The sequence below is a fragment of the Nyctibius grandis genome, chromosome 7 (assembly GCF_013368605.1).
Source record: "Nyctibius grandis isolate bNycGra1 chromosome 7, bNycGra1.pri, whole genome shotgun sequence".
NCBI classification, from domain to species: Eukaryota; Metazoa; Chordata; class Aves; order Nyctibiiformes; family Nyctibiidae; genus Nyctibius; species Nyctibius grandis.
In genome coordinates, this window is record NC_090664.1 from 32802896 (window position 1) to 32825460 (window position 22565).

Here is a 22565-nt window from a genome sequence, read left to right on the forward strand (position 1 = left end):
ACCCAAAGATAAGCAACAACCCAGCTCAGTCTGGTTAAAGACAAATGTGTGTGTCCTCCCAAATCAGTCTCAACAGACAAAAAGAACACAGTGAAACCACCCCCAAGAGTTACAAGGCAACAGTTCACAGAGTAATGGACAGATGAGATAAATAGACTGACACTGTATGGAGCAAAGAGTCTGAAGAAATTTGTGTGTTCCTGTCAGATTGATCTGCTTAGAAAAGCTGAGGGTAAAGGAGAGCACTGCTAGGACACGAAGCAGGAATGAAGGCAGCAACGCACATGGCTACAGAAAACCCTACGGGGAGCTTGGCTGACCAATCTGAATAGGGTGCAGTGCGCCTTGACCCTGGCCTTGACTGAGTCTAAGATGTATTTTTCAAGTATGTTTGCTCAGCTTAACACAATTTAAAAGCCATGTTAAGATTCAGGTAAACAAGTTTGAAACTGCATTGCAGCCTAAAGCCAACCCTCTGGAGAGCCTCTGGTAGAATGTGGCCAGCCAAAAGCTTTAATGCTAACGTCATTTTCAGTGGCGTTACACTGATAAAATTGAAAACAAAACTTTTTGGCTGCCAACAAATATCCACATGGATGCCAACACAGGGCTGCTCACGAGCACACGCCTCCACGGTAAAATCTGAAAATCCCTTATACATTTAGAAACTCTAGCATGCTCCTGAAGCAGAAGTCTTACAGTTTGAGGAAGCTTTTTCATAGGAAAGAGTATCAGTTGGTAGGGTCACGCTGTCGCTGGATCTTGTAAATATGCAAGAGGCCTACACGGTGGACCTGAAAAAGTAAGGATAGCTAGTACACAAGGTCAGCCAACTGCAATCAGACTGTATATAGTAAGCATCATTCCACCACTTTCTAAAAGCATACAGTTGCATTTAGAAATAATGAATATATGAAGTCAACACAAAAACTACTGGTTTTATAAACAGCAATGTATTTTTAATAAAGTAAAAATAAAAAGATGAGTAAACAAATAAATCTAGTTTTTGCAGTGTAGAATCTCACAAAATATCATGCTACACTTCAAATTGTCACAGGAAAGCAACAATCACAGTATCCTACCACTGACTCCTGACTCATAACTACACTTCTAAGAGGACCAGTGCTCTATCTGTAGACTGCTGATAGTCCGCAGGTTGCACATTCTGAATGAACTAAGCAACACTTACTGTAATTTCTCTATTATTATCCAAATAACTGAAAGCACTGAAAAGAATATTACACACCATTTCAAGGAATGTGCAACGCATGCAGAGTTCCCTATTTTCACTTAAGCAAACTATGCTTTGAAGAGTGACAGAGTACATCTCTACTTGGTGCATTATAATTATTTCATAAATATCTATGGGATGAAACTTTGTAAAATATACTCTACTTACATTAAAGGAGTATCCGTTTCTATGCTATTCAAGTGGGAGGTGAGGAAAGCACATTCAGCTGTAAGAGAAAGATGACAAACAATGTTCACAAACGTACTGGACTAGAAACAAACACGCGCATACTTTTATTGTTTCCTGGAAGCATTCTTACGTGCTGGTTTTATTCTCTGTAAAGCTAAAAGACAATGTGACCCTACTGATCTTTCAAAGAGAACTTGATTTTTTTCAGATGAATGACCAAATCAATTTCCTTTTAACAAAGACGTAATTTAACCAGTCAGCACTCCTTCAATGCAACACATTCATTTAAGGTCTAAACACAGAATCCGGAAGATCATTGCGTGTCTAAAATGAGATGGATTCCCACAGCAAAATATGTTTTCTAAACAATAGATCACAAGCATTTTATGACATTGAGAGACAACTTTAGGAACTATTTAACTATTTAATCTAGTCCAAGAGGTACGCATCCTGCTCGTCACGGTGCTAAATTCCCAGAATCTCAAGAGTCATCATTGCTAAGAATGAGCCACTCAGGTAATTCAGTGACAAGGATCATCACTTGCACCTTACGTACACCAGAAAATTAGCAGAACTGCAACTGCTGCACTTCTGATAGAATATTTAATAAACTCACTGGCAAAACTCTGACTCTGGCAGGGAAATGGCAAAAGATATATGGGATCTAATCTAACATTAATATACACAAATACATAACTTGAAGAAATATTTTTAACTTTTGCCAGAACACCTCTGCTGAAATATCGGGCTGTTTTTCCCACTGCGTACAAACTGTTTAATCATTTACATAAAGGCTGTGGATAACAAAATTTAATTATAGTATGTCACTTACACTTCATATTTATGAAGATTATTCTTGACTCTAGTGTAATTACCATGAAACACAACCTTGTTGCATGATAATGATTTTTGGCTTCACGATAAACATCAAGCCAAAGAAAACAGAGAGAGAAGAAAGCTTATTAAAAACATCTAAAACAACCTGAGCTTGAATCATAGAATCACAGAATGGTTTGGGTTGGAAGGGACCTTTGAAGATCATCATGTCCAACCCTCCTACGATGGGCAGGGGCATCTTTCCCTAGACCAGGTTGCTCAAAGCCCCATCCAAGCTGACCTTGAACACTTCCAATGATGGGGCATCCACAGCTTCTCTGGGCAACCTGTTCCAGTGTTTCACCACCCTCATCATAAAAAATTTCTTCCTTATGTCCAATCCAAATCTACTCTCAGTTTAAAACCATTATCCCTTGTCCTATCACTACAGGCCCTGGTAAAACGTCTCTCTCTGTCTTTCTGGTAAACCCCCTTTAAATATCGAAACACTGCAACAAGGCCTCCCTGAAGCCTTCTCTACTCCAGGGTGAACAACCCCAACTCTCTCAGCCTGTCTTCATAGCCATGTGTTCCAGCCCTCTGACCATTTTTCTGGCCCTCCTCTGGACCTGCTCTAACCGATCCATGTCTGTCTTGTACTGGGGACCCCACAGCTGGACACAGTGCTCCAGGGAGGGTCTCACTACAGGAGAGCAGAGCGGAGGGGGAGAATCACCTACCTCAACCTTCTGGCCACACAGTTCTACCGTGAGTTCCTCTATCAGTTCTCCTATTAAGATAATCAACATACCTAGTGACTGATGTAGACACTAATACAATACAAATGACTGTTCTTTGTAGAGTACTATTACCGACCTTTCCCTAGGTAAGGCAAGGAATGGGGTAAAGAGAAATGCAAGTTACCAGAGTCCCTTATTTTGGAAAATCTGACCCATTTACCATCAAAATTGCATGAAAGGGAACAGTGTACACAGGCTTAATGTTACAAAGATTTTCAAGAACCGGTCTAAAAAAAGTATTCTGTTCTACCCAAGTAATAAAATCTTTATGACTTTAATTGAGAAGGTCTTCAGCTATTTACTTGAAGCTTCCACTAGGAGTAACTGTACAGACACTGGGATCGTAAAATCGCTAACGGTGCTTGATGGTTAGTGGAACTTTCTCCATGATCACATCCAGGAGTCATGCTGAAGCTAGACAGAGAAGACAGTAAAAGCAGTTATGCCACTTCTCCTATGCTCTCAGTATTCCTGCTGGCAACTAGATAAGGTAGTAGAAAAAGAGCAGCAGGATTAACAAGGCTAGCTGGATTTCCAGGAGCAAGAAAAACACAGGAAACAAGGGAAAACAGTTTGCAGTAGTCAGTGGGTGGAAAGTGAAAACAGAAAGGAGAAAGGACACTACAAAACCTTCACCATCCATGGGCCATTGTCATGCAAGCTAAATAAGGCAAAACTAGTAGGTGTTCTAAAGGAACATAAAGGACATATGAATAAAGGGCCTACAAAAGCAGGTGAATTGTGGTTGTCCTGAACAAACACTCCTTATTCTGGCATTTTTTGTTTCTAGGAAATGACCGAGACTGTCTAAGTCTCTTGCAATGATTTTTCTTTTGTTGAAGCTTTCTCAAGTAGTATGTACCTATGCTACTTGTTAATACAACACTCCAGTCAAGACAATGATGCTTCCTTCTGAAACAAAGAGAAGCATAAACAAACGAATATGACTTCCCTTCCTGACATCCAAGCTTAAGAAAAACGTATGTTACAATGTGTTTAAAAATTAGTATTTACATTAAAAATCTGAGCCATAAGTAAAGAAAGCAGATGTTCTATGACAGAAATAAAATAAGTTTTAATTCCACTTTTTCTATGTTCTTTTTACAGCTAATACTGCTGAGAAGTTTGGGTAACCTGATACAGCAAAAGATAAAGATGTGGAGCAACAGTTTCTGGATGAAAACTACTGCCCCAGTTCATGAAAAAATCCATGATTTTTCACAGAAGAAACAGAGCAAGCTTTTGGATACGGAGAAAGGAAGAATCCTTCATGACAGTAAGGGCTGCTATCCCTGTGCTTGCCAAGATCAAGATTTAAGTAATCAGAAGGAATCAGGATGGTGCTGAGCTTCTGGCAGAATCTCAGATATCTTCTCCAGGGGAATTCTGTGGATGTAACACCAGAATGAGTTTAAAAGACATTGAAGACCTGCAGGAGTTGCATTCCTCAGTTTTATTTACCTTCTGCGTGATGCAGAGAAACTGTTTTCCTGGATTGCAACCTCAAAAACTGATATAATCCATTATCTTTCCTGCCAGCAGTCAGTCCTATATATTACAGAGAGAGTTGTAAAAACCTTAATTAGACAATAAACCTGCTAAGGGAAGAAATTTCTCTAGTCCAGCAACTAAGTGAATGACTTTGTCCTGAAATCAGAATTCTTCATCATTCATATTTACTCATGACCATTCTTACTGGTTGCATCCAGTGTCCAGTACACCAAAAATTGTAACAGATTCTTGGAGCCAATGTGTTCTCTCAAGATAATGGGTTCAATTGATATTCAGTTTGGAAACCTGAAAAACCACCTGGCTTCTACAGCAGACTAAGAAAGTAAAAACTTTAATGACCTTTTTGTAGCTAAATTACTAAGCTAAAAAAAGAGGAATTACAAAAATATTAGACAAGCCTTTAAAAAAATATAAAAGCAAAACCCACTGGGTTTTTTTCAGGTCTGTAGATCTGGAAGGGTTATAGTATAAACCAAAAATGACTGTAGCTCTGACAAAGACTGGTAAAAGACCTTTGCTGTTTTGGAAGTTACTTCAGACTGACTGGAAAAAAAAAGTGTTGATCCTCAAAAATAAAGGTGAACTTTGCTTAGGAATAAATATCCAAAATTCTAAATGGGAGAAAAACTAGTTTATTCCCACCTTGAAAGAATTCTATCCCTAACAGCAATTCTATTTCAAGACATTAGCTTAAAGCAAGCTGAAGATGATTTTCATTATATAGACTCAAATGTTATTAAGGAAAACTAGATTACTTCTTCAATTCTAACAATCTCATTTACCACTTCCACTGTTTTTATGTCAACATTACAGCAATTAATACAATTTATTGTGTACTTTCATGAAACAGCATTATGTCTGGTTTGCAGCAAAATTTCCACTGGTTTTAGACTTCACAAATATGAAATCAAACAGATGATACATAATTTTAGTTCTTTTAACAGTTTGCAGTTACCAAGATATGCACTTTTCTTTCCCATGTTGTTTCCAAAGATTATAAACATAGTTACAATGGCCATACTGGATCACATACTTTTCCTCCAGTAAGTTGCCAGCAGAGTATACCAATGAAAAGTACAAAAACAGGGCAGGTGTGAACTGATACTTTTCCACAATACTCTCCCAGTCTTTGGCAATTTACCACTTGATGAATTCTTCAGCCAGATGTGCTGTTTTTATACTAATAACCTGTAATGTATTTTTCTTCCATTAATTTGTTCAAAAACGCCCTGAATCTCTGGAAAATTTTAACAGTCACAGCATTGTCATAACCCAACTACCTTAAAGGGTTATGTGTTGGTAAAAGTTCAGGCTGTCAAGGCTGGGTTCTCTTCCGATGAAGTGACTGTAACCTCAGTGTAACACCCAGATTGGGCCACCCTACTTCTGCCCAGCTGTTTAAAGTGAGTAAATGTACAACACCAAACCAATGTCCACAGAAGAATGTCTGAAAATAGGAGATAAGAGAAAACTACCCACTGGGCTCCAGTAGGAAGAGAATTAAACGAATCGAACATCAGGATTACCAAGAGATGTACGTTTTATTAAGCCCCCAGATATTCACTAATAGTGCTATGTTAGATCTAACTTTATTCAGATATTCCTGGATAAAGGGATATAAAAACTTGACAATAACAAGAACGATAACAATACAGGTAACGCTCACGATTGCAATTAAGGCGACTGGCAGTGTCACACGGTTGGGAGGATATCACCGCGCTAGTGGGATCCTCAACCAGCTCTGCCCTAAAATCAGCTTTTACAGAGAAAGTTTGCTTTACCTGTGCGCAATTACTTGCAGCTGTGATCTGAAGTCAAACTAGAAACCACAGGCCAACTGCTTTTCCACGGAGCGCACTAGATTTCCTTTTTCCCGAGCCAAGCACCCCGCCAGCAGGCCTGTGTGCATCCTCCTGGTGCACGCCATCCGCTCTAGAGCTGCTAAGAGGGGGAAGGGAGGGGGCCGGTCATCACAAGCATCCGGAAATTTCGCAGCTTAACTATTCATTGTGAAGAAACATCTGTTTTTAACCTGCCACTTGTTAAATTTCATTTTCACTGTCTACAAGAACTGAGAGGTAGACAGCAAAAAACTTTTCCTACTTACTCTCTCCACTCCACTTGTGATTTCAGAGATTTCTATCATATCACCTTTTACAGGCGATCACCCTTCTGTCATATCAATCTTTTGCTCTTTTACAAATTGATTAACCCTAATTCTTAAGGAATGGATTCTGTGCAGCTTTTAGGATCCTTCCTGCTTTTTCTGATCTATTTCCAATGCCACTAACACCTTTTTGAGTTAGGAGATGAGGAGCTGTGTACAAAATGCAAAATGCATGGATTTACATGGTGGTGGCACGGTCTCTGCTCTTTCAACATTTGATTTACTTTTTGGACTGGTGCCAAGGACTAAGCTGATTTTCTTCAGAGTTTTTATTATAATCGCAAGATCTTGTTCCTGAGCAGTAATAATTAGGAGAATAATATTGTACATAAATTTAGGACCCTTTTTTCTCCCAACCAGGTGAATCTTTCACCTTTAACTATACTGAGTTTCATATGCTATTTACCATTGTGTGTCAAAATTCTTTTGCAGTTGACACTGTGTTTGTAATATTATCTAGAGACCATCATCTCACTACTTACAATCTTTTCTGGATCCCTTATCCTCACATTAAACAGCAGAGGTCCTAGCGCTATCTATCTGAGACTCTATCAGTAACCTTCAACCACTGCGAAAATGGTCTGTTCCTACTCATTACCTATCTTTTAACCAGCGGCTTCTGCACGCAACGGACCCTCCCTCTTTCCCAAAGCTGTTTGGACTCTTTAAGACTTCTAAGCAAGGGATCATGTGAAACACCCTTTGAAAATCCAAGCAGATTATATCAAATGCATTTTCCCTGCTAACTTCTTCAAAGAATTTGTGAGGCCAGACTTTCCCTTATGACGCTATGTTGACTGTTCCTCGGGACATCACATATATTCACGTGTCTGCTAATTTGGTCCATTATTACATAATTTCTACTAATATTCCAGAAACAGGCATCAGGCTTATGCATCTGCTGTTCCACAAGCCTGTCTTGGAATCTTTTAAAAATTGCATCATGTTAAGTCACCTCCAGTAATTCAGCACCAAGTTAGTTCTTAAGAGAGAGTTTAAACATGACAAAACACAGGGTTTTTTTCAGTTTTAATTATCAAAAAGTGTAATAAAGAAAACCATATTTGCACTGAGAAAAATAACCTGAAACAGAGTCTCCACAGCTTTTCCACAAGATTCAACACAGACTGACAGTTCTGAGATCAGACCTACAAAATTAGAACCTGACTCTTTATCACCAAGTAAGTACACCTCACTTTGGCAAACGATACTTGATTAAGGGACGGTGTCTATGCTAATCTCCTTTTACCTTGCTTGATTCAGCCAGAATGCAGAAAATCTGTAAAGCACATCTAGAAGACTTTTTACATTAAGATGGAGGAGTGATATTCTGTCTTTTAGCAATATTGAATTGTTTTAGACTTCCCTCCCCATTTTCTCATGAAGACCTCTCTCACTGAGAGATGCTGAATTATCAAGGAAAAACTGTAGCCAGATGCTACAAGAGAGAGGAAAGCATAAGCAGTCTTGTGTGTTTTTTCTACTACTCTGATAATGTTCATGGTATGACATATGCAGACCTTACTTCTCCTTACTCCTTTCGACTTCATAGCAACAACAAATAAAAGGAAACTTGCCAAAAAAATTGCCCCTCTCCCCACAACTCCCCTGTTCCCATGCCCTCCTGTAGTCTGTAAACCTTGTCACTCTTCTCCACTTCATGTTTGCTGGGGAAGAACAAGGAGACACCTCATCCCAGAAACACTTGAATAGCCAAAGCATACCTGCAAGAGTTCACTGGACTTCACAATATAAAGGAGACAATTCCTCCATCCAGAAACAGATTTAAGTATTCCACGCTAATTATATAGTCTAATACACCAGTCAGGAAATACTTTACTTTTTATGCTTTAAAACAGAACACTGCCATCTAAAAAAGGGAATCATTATAAAATGTAGTACGGGGAAAACCGGGGGAGGCGCGCTCGCGGGTGCTGGGGAACGGTCCGGAGTAAACTACGTGATCTCAATGTGAGTATGGAAGCTTCTCGTTTATTAACAAAGAAAGCAGTGGTTATATAGACTATGCATATGTTAATCATGCGCCCCGATCGCACTTGTGATTGCTCCATAGGTTTACATATTCAGAGCCGTGACCGCCCCCCCCCCCCCCGGATGTAGTTTTGCTTCCCGCGAAGCAGGCACCACGGGGTTCTTTGTTTTGCACCGTGCAAGGGGAGTCCAAGGTCGCTAGCTCTGGGCTTAACCCTTGCTCAAAGCCTGGGTTGCTCAGACTGCTCAGTGACTGACACAGGATCGTGCCCCTTCTCACTCAACCAAACCTCTACAATTCCCCCTTCTTGTTTGTGAGCAAGCCAGGCCTGATTCACAAGTTTCATTAACGCTTTCTGCAAACAAGAAAATAAACATGGTAACATTAACAATATAACTGCAATCACAAGAACTCCTGTAAGAACCATTTTTACCCGTTCCATCACCCATCCGATTTCTCGGGGAGGTGTGGTTTTACTGATCGGCTCGGCACCCAAAGTGGTCCCTGGTCGGTGGCCACGCACATATATCCCCGGCCACTAAGGATCACTGGCACCGGTCCTTTCCACTCCCCTGTAGCAGGTTCCTGATAAATCACCTGTAACTGAGGTATAATGGTGTTGTTATTAAATTTCAACTGCTGGTGATGTACAACAACCGGTGGTTCTTCTCGGTCCCCTGTTAAACACAGAAAATTCAAAGTAAACAACACTTTATGCAACCGCGATGTTGGATCAGTATCTACCTCCTTCTGTCTCCTTAAATATTCCTTTATGGTTCTATGGGTGCGTTCGATGATCCCTTGACCTGTCGGGGAGTGTGGTATACCAGTAACATGTTTCACTCCCCAGCGTGTTAAAAATACACGAAACTTTTGGCTGGTGTATGCTGGCCCATTATCTGTTTTGATCTGTTCTGGCACCCCCATAATGGCAAAACACGCCAACAAATGTTTACAAACCTGTTGCGCCTTTTCTCCGGACATTGCAGATGCCCAGATTAACCTCAAGAAGGTATCTACTGTGACATGTACATATTTTTGTCTCCCAAACTCTGGAATATGTGTTACATCCATCTGCCATAGCTCAAGTGCTGCCAAACCCTTCGGGTTTACACCAATACCAATGCCTGGTCCCTGAGCCCCACACCTCGGACATGCTTGAACAATAGATTTTACCTCATTTTCTGTTATTCCAACACCCAAAAAGCTTCATCTTTATTGTGGCATTTGTAGTGGCATTGGTTATAGCCCTGGGGGAGTTCCCCCTTTTTGTTTTGCCACTGACAAATGACACCACAAACCATATTTTCACTGTTAATTACAAGCAGAGACACAGGTAGTTCACGAATGCGTCGCAATGACCATGCAGTTTGTAATTTGGCGATGACTGACCGCAACGCGCTTTGTTGAGTCTCAGACAGCTGTATGGTGTCAGCAGGGTGTGATCGTCGCAGCAGTTCGGTGAGGGGGGCAATCTCGGTGTTCGAGATACCGACACAGTTACGGACCCACTGAACCTCTCCGAGAAGTGTTTGTACATCCTTCAGGTTCTTCAAATCTGTATGTAGCTCCACCTTTTGAGGCCGGATTTGAGCATCCGAAATTGTCCATCCTAAGTATTTCCAGGGATCAGTTCGTTGAATCTTTTCTGGTGCAATCACGAGACCTTTCTCCGCCAACGTTGTTGTTAGTTTGTGGAGACTTTCTTCTGAAAAAGGATCGGTCTGACATAACAAAATATCATCCATATAATGATAGATGATAGTCTGTGGCCATAGCTGGCGCAATGGTTTCAGTGCCCATGCCACATAAAGCTGACATAACGTAGGTGAATTTTTCATGCCCTGTGGTAGAACTACCCATTCATACCTCTGAGCTGGTTCCGCTTTGTTGATAACAGGAACAGAAAAGGCAAACCTCATGGTGTCCTGAGGATGTAAAGATATGGTGAAAAAACAGTCCTTCAGGTCTACAATCAATATATGCCATCCTGCTGGTAACATGTTAGGTGACGGAATACCTGGTTGCAATGCTCCCATTGCTTGCATTCGCTCATTAACTTTCCGTAAATCATGTAATAATCTCCACTTTCCACTTTTCTTAGGGATGACAAAAATGGGTGTATTCCAAGGACTAACTGACGGTTTGATATGTCCTGCTTTTAACTGTTCCTCCATTAGTCCCTTAGTAATCTGCAGTCGCTCTTTAGTCATAGGCCACCTCAAAGCAGTTGTAACATTAGGTTGGTCAATTTAAATACTGTGGCTCCCTGTTGGATATACACACAATCTTTACACCCAAACATTACTGCATACAAAGCAACAAGGCATTATTAAATAAATCAGCAACAAGTTAATTACTGAAACTTAGGCCCTATAACCAATTACACATGACTAAAATTACTTCCCACATTCACATCCACAGTACTCTTCCACCATTTAACATCTCAACCAAAACCTTACACATGTAAAACATTCACTAACAGGCAAAAAAAGTACTAAACCTGTATATTTGGTATTGCAAATACACTTATGTAGCGTCTGATTTTACTCCATACTGTGTAACTGCAGCTTTTGTTTGTTAAGGAATTTTCCAATCACGTGATTCCTATGCCGGGAATCGAACCCGGGCCGCCGGGGTGAAAACCGAGAAACCTAGTGGCTAGACCACTTTCGCAACGGCGCTCGGCGATCTTGATTGACAGGGCCAAGGCGGGACGGGCGGGTACTCCGGCGGCGCGGAGGGGAGGGGCCGGCCCCCCCTCTCCGGACGCTGGCTGAGCAGGGTGAGGGGCTGACCACCCCTCCCCCTCCTGTTTCCGCTCCCTTTGCCACGCGGTCCCAGGAGCGCCACGTGGTTCTTTGTTCGCAGCCTCCTCCTCTAAATTCTTGCTGCGCCATTTCTCCCGGGAGTTCGCCGCTTCTACCGCCGTACGAACCTCTGCCACGGATGGCTTTATGTTTGCCGACATACCCTTAACCGCCGGTAACCCGAAGAAACGAGCCAGAACCCCAGGTTTTTCTGTTTTAGCGGGGGGGGTTGGGCTCCGGCGGCGCCGGCCGCATCTCAGCAGCCGCGCGGGCGACCTCTCTTTCTGCCCTCATAGTTTTTAAAGTCTCTATCACGTTTTGCCAGAGTTCACGCACCTCCTTAATTTCTTTTTCCTCGGGGTCCCTCTCAACAGTCTTTTCCCACATAATGTCTCCCACTTCTTTCCATTCCTCCACAGAAAATACAAGCGCTGTGTCTTTAAAATGTCCCCAGCGCTGGCCCAACTATATCAGCTTAATTAGCTGTTTCTCCGCTGTCTTGCTCCCTCTCTTAGAGAAGATACATGCAAGCAGCGCGACTGCAGCCTCTATCTCCATGGCTGCCCTTTTTCCAGTGTCTGCTCTGTCCTTAATTGAACCCGAACATCACCTGAACTCTGGGAGCTGAGTGGCCAACTCTTCCAGTGTCTGTTCTGTCCTTAATTGAACCCGAACATCACCGCTCCCAGCCGTCTTTTTCCCAACACCTCCTTTTCGCTGCTTACCGCAGTCTCGGAGAGAGCACGCCGAAGGGAACCATCCTCTGCTACCAGTTGTAGTAAGGGGAAAACCGGGGGAGGCGCGCTCGTGGGTGCTGGGGAACGGTCCGGAGTAAACTACGTGATCTCAATGTGAGTATGGAAGCTTCTCGTTTATTAACAAAGAAAGCAGTGGTTATATAGACTATGCATATGTTAATCATGCGCCCCGATCGCACTTGTGATTGCTCCATAGGTTTACATATTCAGAGCCGTGACCGCCCCCCCCCCCTCCCGGATGTAGTTTTGCTTCCCGCGAAGCAGGCACCACGGGGTTCTTTGTTTTGCACCGTGCAAGGGGAGTCCAAGGTCGCTAGCTCTGGGCTTAACCCTTGCTCAAAGCCTGGGTTGCTCAGACTGCTCAGTGACTGACACAGGATCGTGCCCCTTCTCACTCAACCAAACCTCTACAATAAAAAGATTTAGATTGTAATTTGACAGTTATGCTGGATCGCTGTAGAACCAGATCATCTGAGGTACCAGATTAAAGCCTATTCAATATCAGATTGCTAATGGTCATACAGTAATGCTCCCTCCTCAGCAAAAACCTTTGGCTTGCTATCCAGTAGCCAAGATAATCTCATGCCTTGTCCACTAATTCATTTTTATGTACTGTCGAAGTTTTTGCAGGATGGGGTTTTTTTTTGGATGGAAAGCAGCTGTCTTACCTCTTTTTACAGCTAGTTACTGTGCCAGCAAGCATGTGTTCTGAAAAGCATCATTTACTAGACTTACATACCCTTTGTTTCTAATACTGCTTGCCCACGAGCCCACCTAGTATCAAAATATATAATGTGGAGTTAACACAGCCTCGGCTGTGTTCATCACCAACTCTGTCCCTTCCACATCTGCCCCATACAGTTCCCAGGGTCATAAGAAAAGAATGACTGACCGTGCTGCAAACATAGCTAGCTCACCAGTGAATCCAGCACTTCTGGTTAGGTAAGGTGACTCCTAGGACCTCTGTGTCCCTTATTTGCTGCTACATTAGACAGAGAGGTCCTGCAGAATGGAAAGATTCAGGTCATCCTCCTGACTCAGGAGGTGTCAGTGACACCGCACAGGAGGTTCTTAGCCAGTGCTATTTCTGAACGCTGCTCACAAAGTCACAGAAGACATCTGCACATGGGCTTTCCTTGCTGTGGTGGTGCTGCTGTGACTAGGACACGCGTACCCTTCCTGCTACCTCCATATGAGGCTGGGTGACCACCTGAGACTACACCATCCAGCCTGCTTACGTAAAAGAGCAGGCTTACTGCCGTTGGTCAAGTCATCACGTCTCTCCTTCAGCTTGACAAGCCCATTCACCTTCCTCTACCATGATCAGTAAAGCTGTTCTTAAGCAGCCTGATCTATCACTAAGAAAAGTTCAATTATTAGTCCAGCATTTGCTAGGGACTGGTAGAACTTGTATTTGGCTGCCTGAAAGTGAGACAGAAAATACACTGGGGTAAGGTCCAAGAATAAAGAGTTTGTTAGAAGAAGAATCCCACTGCCAGTTTCATTGCACACATTGGCGGGAACAAAAGCAAGCAGTGGTAGATGAGATATAAGCTGGGGGAACCAGCTGTATTAGTTTCAGCAGCTCGCAGATTTGTGATGCTCAGGAATCCCTTGGTGACTGCTTTATGAAAAACCTGTTCCAGTGCCAATGTAACACACAGGCACTTACTTAAGAGTAGTTATTCCTGCTTGTAAAGTAAAAGGCATCACAAGAGAATCCATCCCCCTCCCCACAAAAGAAACAAACACATTTCTTTTTCCCCTGTGCTTCCTGTATAGGAAGTATACAGGTCCTCCCCCAGGTCCAGTTCCCTGTTACTGCTGCCCAGATTAGTGTGTGACCTCTACCAGACCTCCCTGAAAGCTTCAGGAACTATAAAGTAATTTTTATAGTTATTACGAAGCATGCACTTAGCAAGCTGGAAATCTGCCTCCATTATCTTTTTATGACACTAATGTTGTTTGAGAAATTTAGACTGTAGTTTCTAAAGTGGTTTTAATTGACACCAGAGCTGATCCTGCCCTTTCTGTTTCTGATCCACCCCTCCTGTTTGTTCATATTCCCGCACTTTCCCTTGTTTTGTACTGGCATGTGCCCTTGTGACTGCACAAAGAAGCAGAATAGCTGTTACTCAGATCAGTTCCCTCTTTTGGGTTTTCTTCCTGGATGTTGATGGTCCATACAGCCTGGGCACAGCAGCAGTGACAGGGAGGCAGGGTTATTTGTACCAGTGCATACGTAAAGAGTGGAAATACTTTCAAAACAGTGTTTGTTCAAACTGACGTGCAGACAGAAGCAGAAACACCAGCAATGTGCAAACTGTGCAAAGCCTACAGTTGTGCGGGTGCTGGAGGCAAGGCATGAGTACACCAGCACTACTGTGTTAGCTAAAGTCAAAACAGTTTTCAGAAAATTCCTCTTGTAGCCCAGCATTATTTTATCAGCTATGACTCTGATGGTGGCAGTGCATTCAGAAGGGGATGGTGGATGGAGCATGGACTGGAGGATGCAGCTGGGTGGAGTGGGAGACTGCAGATGCACAGCAGGCATCACAGTACCAGAGGCAGCACTGGCTGCTGTAAACTGCACCCAAGCTTGCAAGTACCCATGCTGAGCTGTGTACAAAAGAACATCAAACTATCTAAGGATGCAAACTCCCAACGAATAACTGATACAGCAACTTTACCCTAACCCTTTACAAAAATGTCAGCAGAACTGGTACCTGTGTCTGGGTCTAGTTTTAATCTCATCATGCAAAAAACCATATGATTGTTAATAGCAGCAGATGATGCTATTGCAATGCCTGATGCTAGGCCAGCAAGGGCTAGGTGGAAAGACAATTAAAATCACTGTCCAACAGGCAGTGAAAGCCCACTGGTGAGCCTGCAATTACTAGAGGGCAAAGACATCTAAGCTCTGCTACCCTGGCAGTCAAAAAGCATGAGTGGGGCAAGAAGGTACCGGTGAAAGGCATTTGGTTTAGCTACAGGAGGCCCAGCAGGACTCCGGTGAGCACAAACTCTCCTAACTTGGCACAAAGCTTTTTGAACAAAAACAGTCTTGAAGGGGGAGGTGGTGAGAAATATGTCTAATGTATCCACTTGCACTTTGGGAAAGCGTGATGTTTAACAACAGTCAGTCATCCCCTTCCTTCCCTTTTATATCACATATCCTGTTGCATCATATTTTGTAATACTTAAAACTTGCTGGGGAACAATCCATGGATCAGATTTTCAATTTCTGGTGGATATGTAGAAATAACAATACTTTATTAATAGGTTTGAGATATTCATCAGAGGATTTAAGTCTTCAGGTCTTCTGAAAATTTCAACAGGCACAAATAGCTTTAAAAATCTACCCAGGTGTCACCCGATGTATTCATAAAACATCCTACATAGCAAGAAGCATGTTCTAATTGCATCTAACTACTCTCTAGAAGATTCAGAAGGGGAAAGAGCAATAGAGAAGTGACAGAAATGGAACAGTATTCGTATTACAGTAAAAGTAAGAAGCATCTCTGAAGCAAGCACCTAACAGCTTAAAGAACAGCCATGACTAACAATACACAGTAACAAAAAATCTACCTCTGTAAAGAGATGAAGTAAATATAAAAGACTCCCTTTTCAAACGGTGGTTTGTATGAAACCATATCGTATTGCAGCAGAAGGGCGTGAGGCTGGAATGTTCCAGGAATCAGGGATGCTGGAACCACCTACTCTAAAAGGCACATCATCCACCTATGCAATAGCTTCCTCATTTTCAGGATGTAATCAAGTGTCTGTGTAACATGGAAATCTTATTTCCTTAATCAACTAGAATGGCAAACTGTATTAAAAAAAAGCCCAAAACTTTGCATTTTATAGCCTCATGTCCCACTGAATCAATTTTGAAAACAGAATACTGCTCTCAGGTCTTCAATTCCATGTGGACAAATTTTAAACTCACTTCCACTTTTAAGAATGCAACACATTTAAATAGAAAGAGAAAGGATTCTTTATCAGAAGCATCCTCAATTGTAAGGAATCAGGGTCACAACATACAATTACTGCATCAGAACATTTCTTGGGTGCCCTTGGTTACAGCTGTTTGCATACAGCAGCTGGGTGGGCAGTTTGAAAAGGAAAACAGGAATCGTCAGTTAGACTAAGCACACCCAGGCAGTACTGGGGAAAATAAAGCACATAATAGCTAAAGCAAGGCATGATTAGGGTGGACTCTCTGGTTTTAGGAATGTGAAAGGATTTATTTTCACAGTAAGCTGTGGGCAGACTGGTTACGGCATATTTTTTTTGTTCAAAGTTCATATTGAGGTTTTAAGTTTCAAAAAGAAACTTTTTTTGAACAACTCCATTTAGCACTAACCCAGTCTGCTTTGATCTGCATGTCATCATTACTCTGAAGGAGCTAAAACATGCTGAAGACACACATAAAATACTGTCTGGTTTTGCTAGAAATGTTGTAATTCATACAGAAGTTACTCCCAGGAAACACATGACTTTGGGGTTTAGGATTTCTTCCCTTGCACTCACGACTAGATGCTAAAATTGAGAACTTCTGTATATTTGCAAAATAATGAAGGACATAGTTATTAGTAACTCCTTATGGCTACCCTGATACTACAACCTACAAAACTGAAGTTAATTCAGTATACTTTTAAGGCTTGTGACTAATTCAGGAGAAACTTGACTCATTCTCTTCTTAGAAAATGATACGAATAGCTAAAACAGAAAGGGGGGAGGGGGCAGAAATTAACTGATCGCCTTCTTAAAGACTGATTTTAAAACTCGGGTTCTCCACACAGATTCTGCACTCGTTGGATATATAATAGGAATATATGCAGGATAAAAAACCCCTGGAATTCTGAATTGAGGTCAGTGAGACTGAACTTGAAAGGTATTTCTATGAAATAAAGACCAAATCAATAGGCACTTTACCTTGCCTTTACAGTAAAATTATGTGACTGTTTTATTCAGGTTTGCTTATTTTACATTGTAATAACATCCATGGTAACAGAGACTAAAACTTCCAAATTAGCTCTTTTTAGTTAAACATTACAAAAAGTATTTTATACTAGAACGTGCTGCCTAACTCCCATTACAGACAAATGAATTTAACTTTCTATTCATTTATTAAGTAAATAAGTATAAACCTCAGGCACCTTGCTTATGAGAAAGTCTGGATTTATGAATTTGAAAAAAAAAAAAAAAACAAACCAACAAAAAAAACCCAACTTCAACAAACAAATAAAAACAGAATAAGCCTGTATTCCCACTACAGTTACACATTTATTTCACTGCCTGAAAGGATACACAAGAAATCAGGCTACTCCTGCATAGCCGGAAAAAATTTTAAAGTCATATTACAAAAAAACCCCACCCCAACGTTATTTAAAAATACAAAACTCTGGAAAAAAGGTACCTCATTCAGGAATAGTCTATTTCATTACAGACACGTGATAATTCAAAGCACTGAACTAATCACTTCAAATCTTTGACTATGCAGAAGTCAGGTTAAAAACCATGGTTTGAGCCGTATAGTAGAATTTGCATAAGGTAATCATATTTTTCTCTTCTGTGAAGCTCCACAGCCCTCTGGGCCACATGCTTCAGCTGGGCCAGAACCAGTTGTGTGCAGAGGAGGGAGAAAATGGTCCATATCATCTAATATAGACCAAGCACTTATTAACATTGGAAGGAACCTCTGGAGGTCAACTGCTTCAATCCTCTACCCAGGGCAATCTTCAAAGCTTCAAAGGCTGCTCAAGGTTGTTCTCAATTAAGTTCAGAGTATCTCCAAGAATGGAGGTCCTACAGCCTCTCTGGGCAACTTGTCCCAGCATTTGACCATCCTCATGGTGTAAATCTTTTCCTAATTGAAACATCCCTTGCTGGAACTTCTTCCGTTGCCTCTAGCCCTGTCACCCAGCTCCTCCAAGAAGAGTCTGGTTCTGTCTTCTCTGTACCCTTCCATTAATTGAAAACAAGATCCTCCCCCTAGTCTTCTCTGAACACTGAGGACACTCAGCTCTTCCAGCTTCTCTTTTTACATTACGTGCTCCTGCTCCCTAATGATCTTGGCAGTCTTCCTCCAGACCTGCTCCAGTATGTTAGCATCTCTCCTATACTGGGGATCGCAAAACTAGACAGTTTTAGATGCAGTCACATAAATGCAAGCTGACAGGAATACTACTCTCAGCTACTGGCTTCATTCTTGGTAAGTAAAGGCACACTGCTGACATTCAACTTGGTGTCCACCAGGAAAGTGACATCATTTGCTGCAACATCACTTTCTAGCCATTGGTTCCCAGCCTGTACTACCGTGTAGGGTTATTCTGCTGTTTCAGACTCTTTGTTGAACACCACAAGGTTCTTGTCAGTCCATTTCTCCCATCTGTCGAGGTCCCCCAGAAGAGCAGCCCTGCCCTCCAGCACACACAACCTGGTGTCATCAGCAAGCTTGCCAATGGTGCATTCGATCGCCTCATCCAGGTAGTTAATGAAGATCATAAATGCAAAACTGCACTATCTAATCTTACTGAATACTAATTATCATGTCCTGAAAAGGATAAAGGACTTGCAAGTAGTTTAATTTTAACTAATTAACAGGCTGGTAAATGGGACATTACAAAGAACTTGTATTTCAATACACAAGCCACCAAATAAAGCTTCTTCAGTATTTTTTAATGGGCAGTTTGTGCTTGGTGACTCACTGAAATAGCTCCAATGAAAGATTTCTCTCCAATACATCCTTCTAAATACCCAGAACTAAATACATAAAGTATCTGTATTAGTGACTCTCAAGAAGTCAAGGAAAATGGCCTAAATTAAGAGCCATTGTATATTTGTACTGCAATAAGCTACAGAGCTGTTAGTTATGTCTCAGTACTGCAGGCTGTGTACCTCCATATACAAGCTCTCAGAGAAAGCGAGTAACTGGAGGTCTTTCATAAGGAATAAATGCTTTATCTTAGAATTGTATATAACTCTCAATGCTGCATAGGCCTAGATTATTTGGTATCACAATTTTGTAGTAGAATTATTTCTACAGAATAAATGTGTTGGATCATTGCTGAAGAACCACATGTTCTGCTATCATGAAGTCTGCTGTTAGCTGTGTCTCAAGATCTGAGCTTTAAAATACAAAATCCTCACCTTATGGGTACAGAGACAACTTCAACTATTCAGAAAATGTGAATGAAACTGCATCAGTCAGTAAGTTCTTTAAAATGTTAAAACATATAACCTGCATTATTAGCACAGCTGCAACTTTGGTCTTCATAGTTTAGTAGCTACTTACTTTTGCAGTTTCTTCAAGACACTGATGAAATTCACCATTTTGACAAATCAGTAATAAATTTTCTGGGCTCTACTCTGCTAGGACATTTCTACATGTCTATCTGTAGTCTTTCAACATAATAGAGTTAACTGGCGATTAAAACATTTGCTTGTCCCCTAGCTGCTTAGAGATCCAGAACACAGCAGAGCCGCTACGATTTAAAAAAAATCCTAAAAAAGTAACAATTCTGCAAGTAATTTATACAGGCAAGGTAATAAGACAAAGAAAGTCTGAGAGGAAAATTCTGTTGCAATAGCATTTACAGGTTGCTACTGCTGAAAATTAGTCCTGATGTGCATCCAGCCTTGCATACATTATTTTCACACTTACATAGTAGCTAATGAAAATACAACGGAAAATACACAACTGCGTATCACAGCAGTATAGTAACAATCAAACCCTTAGTAGAGAGAAGAGTTCATTAGTAAATTACAACAGCCCTAAAATTCCTATACTTAAGTCTAGAACAAATTTTAATAGAACCAGTATTTAATATAATGGTAGTGCAAAAACACAGACAAGTATATATTATGATCTTTTCTCATAATTTTTCAACTATTTCTCCAAAGGCTGGTTCATAACAGGAAATATTTCAATTATCATTATCATCATTATCAGTGCTTCATCTGTGCATCCTAAAAAATACACTCTTCCTTTTGAATCCTTTTTAAGATTTTGTGTTTCCACACAACAACTTTGATAGAAATATACCATTTTTAACTTTGCCTTCAAAATTCCTATTAGAAATCTATTTGAAATAAAAGGAGAGGCGGGGATTGCCACCCCAATTAACATCTGTCAAAGCTCCTTGAAGAGGAGACCTTAAGTGGACTGTAAACACAGCTCAAACTAATAAATATAACAAATACAATTTTCTCTAAGTTATTCCATTTGTAGTAATTTACAATCAGGACCAAAACCAGCTGCACGCAAACAGAACATGATGTTCCTACAGTCACTTAAAGTACCTGCTATAAGAACAAGCGGGTCCTATTTTTAAAGCAGAATTATATTTATAAACTAGAAAAATCTAATTATTTTCTAGCTAAATTCCAAGAAGAGTGATCATCAGGTGAAGTACCTGGGGCAGAGAATCATTTTCCAGCTTATGTTTACATTTAACTGCAATTGAATATAGAGTATATAAAACAGTCAAGAAATATGCCATTAGCATACACATAATTAGCATTACATATGTTAACTTTAAGCGTATTTTCCCAGAAATAGCTTTACAACCTCCAAAGTTGTATCCTTCCTCAAGTCACCTTTCATTAAAAAAAAGGGGGGCGGGTGTGGAGAAAGAGAGATCACCAACACTCCTATAGCACATTTTTCAAGTGTCAGTATTTTCAACTATTTAAGACAATTACCACTGAACTAAAAAGCACCAGAATTTTCACAGTTAGTCACAATCATCCTTTTACCACTTTTCAAATAAGTTATCTCACAGGTTACCCCTAGCCGACATCATCTGTCTGAGTCTAAGTCAAACCAAGTAAAAAAAAAAATTATGTTTTCCTCTCTATAAACTTTAATTCTTTGTGAATTACAGTGAAATCTTAATTCAGGTTGGTATTCACATAAAAACTAGCCCACTTGACTTAATTTTCCCTTAGTTTATCTTACTTTTTCCTAGTGCTTTGCTTCACAGCCTATGCAAGACTATGTGTCTCTTTTTACATTTTCATCTGACAAGAACTGTTTAGAATTTCTACTTGCACAGAAGTGCCAAATCATTGATGGTGGTGGAAAAAAAAAAACCAAATCCCAACACTACAGTATGTCTAAAAAGGTGTCACCCATCCAATTAACTTCATGAGACAGAGGCATCAGGTAAGTATAACACAGCGTACCAGCCATTATCACAGCAGATGATGCTGAAGACAATCCTGACTCCATAAAAACGTTCTGCAAGAGCAGATCAAAGCTACAAGCCATTCATGCTGTCAGCAGAAGAAACAAACCTTTGCTTCAAGAGGTAAAAGACAACAACGAAACACAAAACAATAATCAGAAAAATAAGGGGGAAAGGATACAAAGAAGAAAAGCAAGAAAAACAAGAACAATATTCAGAAGCTAGAACACCATATAAATAAATACAGAGGAAACACCAACACAACACTAAAACTGAACAGCTACTACAAGATACAGCAGAAACACCATATAGAAAAGAAATAACACAAACCTCAACAGTAGTAGCCATCATGGTTCAAGGATATAAACGTCTTATCGATAAAAGTTATACTTTTGTTAACTTGCACAAATGGAAAAAGATTTAAATGCATCAAATTTAAAGATACTACATGAAGAAGAAATCTGCCTCCATGAAGTGTATTTTAGTACCTTAAGTTAATCCAGAATTCGAAAACAAGCAATGGACCTCTTCTTTAGTAAGCATTTACTGTCTTCCTACCTCTGATAATGACTCCTGAACCTCCCCCCCCCCCCCAAATATAAGAACTTACCCCACATTACAGAAAAATGGCCCAAAATTACAAGCATTTTTTAAAGTTGTATGTAGGAGGTATACAAGTGGTGATTTACTTTCCTGCTTATTAGAGATAACAACCTACAACCCATTGGTCTCTATGATAGCAAAATAACTCGTTAGGTTCTTTTGATTTTCAAAGCCTATTGTCCAGTTCCTAGAAGTCACGGTTCTTCAACTGACTAGTCCTGTATGCAGTCTTGCAGATGGTCCAGAAATTGATCATTCTTATCTTTTCCTCCAAACTGTGCTTTGTTTCAGAATGCTAAAGTGAGAGAGGGTTATGCCTATGCCTTACAGACTGTCAACTGTAAATACAAAACCTACCTTCAGATCATTCCAGCAAACTTAAGGATTCACTTAAAATACCACAGTGACTTGGAAATGCCTAGACTGTATTTTTGACCACAGCCCTTATTATAAAGCAAGGATTAAGCAGTTCACAGCAGTTTAAAAATACTC

The 22565-nt window shown here is 40.7% G+C and overlaps 1 protein-coding gene across 6 annotated transcripts in view; it reads right to left on the reverse strand.

Moving 5' to 3' along the window:
- ANKIB1 (ankyrin repeat and IBR domain containing 1) overlaps window positions 1-22565 on the reverse strand; it is a 109036-nt gene that overhangs the window by 76199 nt on the left and 10272 nt on the right. For 4 of the 6 annotated variants that reach the window (XM_068405500.1, XM_068405501.1, XM_068405495.1 and 1 more), the window contains exons 2-3: window positions 1400-1457; window positions 700-794 (exon numbers count right to left, since the gene is read on the reverse strand). The exons of 1 other annotated variant lie outside the window; for it this stretch is intronic. The gene's annotated coding sequence lies outside the window, so the exon portion shown is untranslated. Of the gene's footprint in view, window positions 1-699; window positions 795-1399; window positions 1458-22565 lie in introns of those variants that run through there. One more of the 6 variants, XM_068405499.1, reaches the window with a different exon arrangement.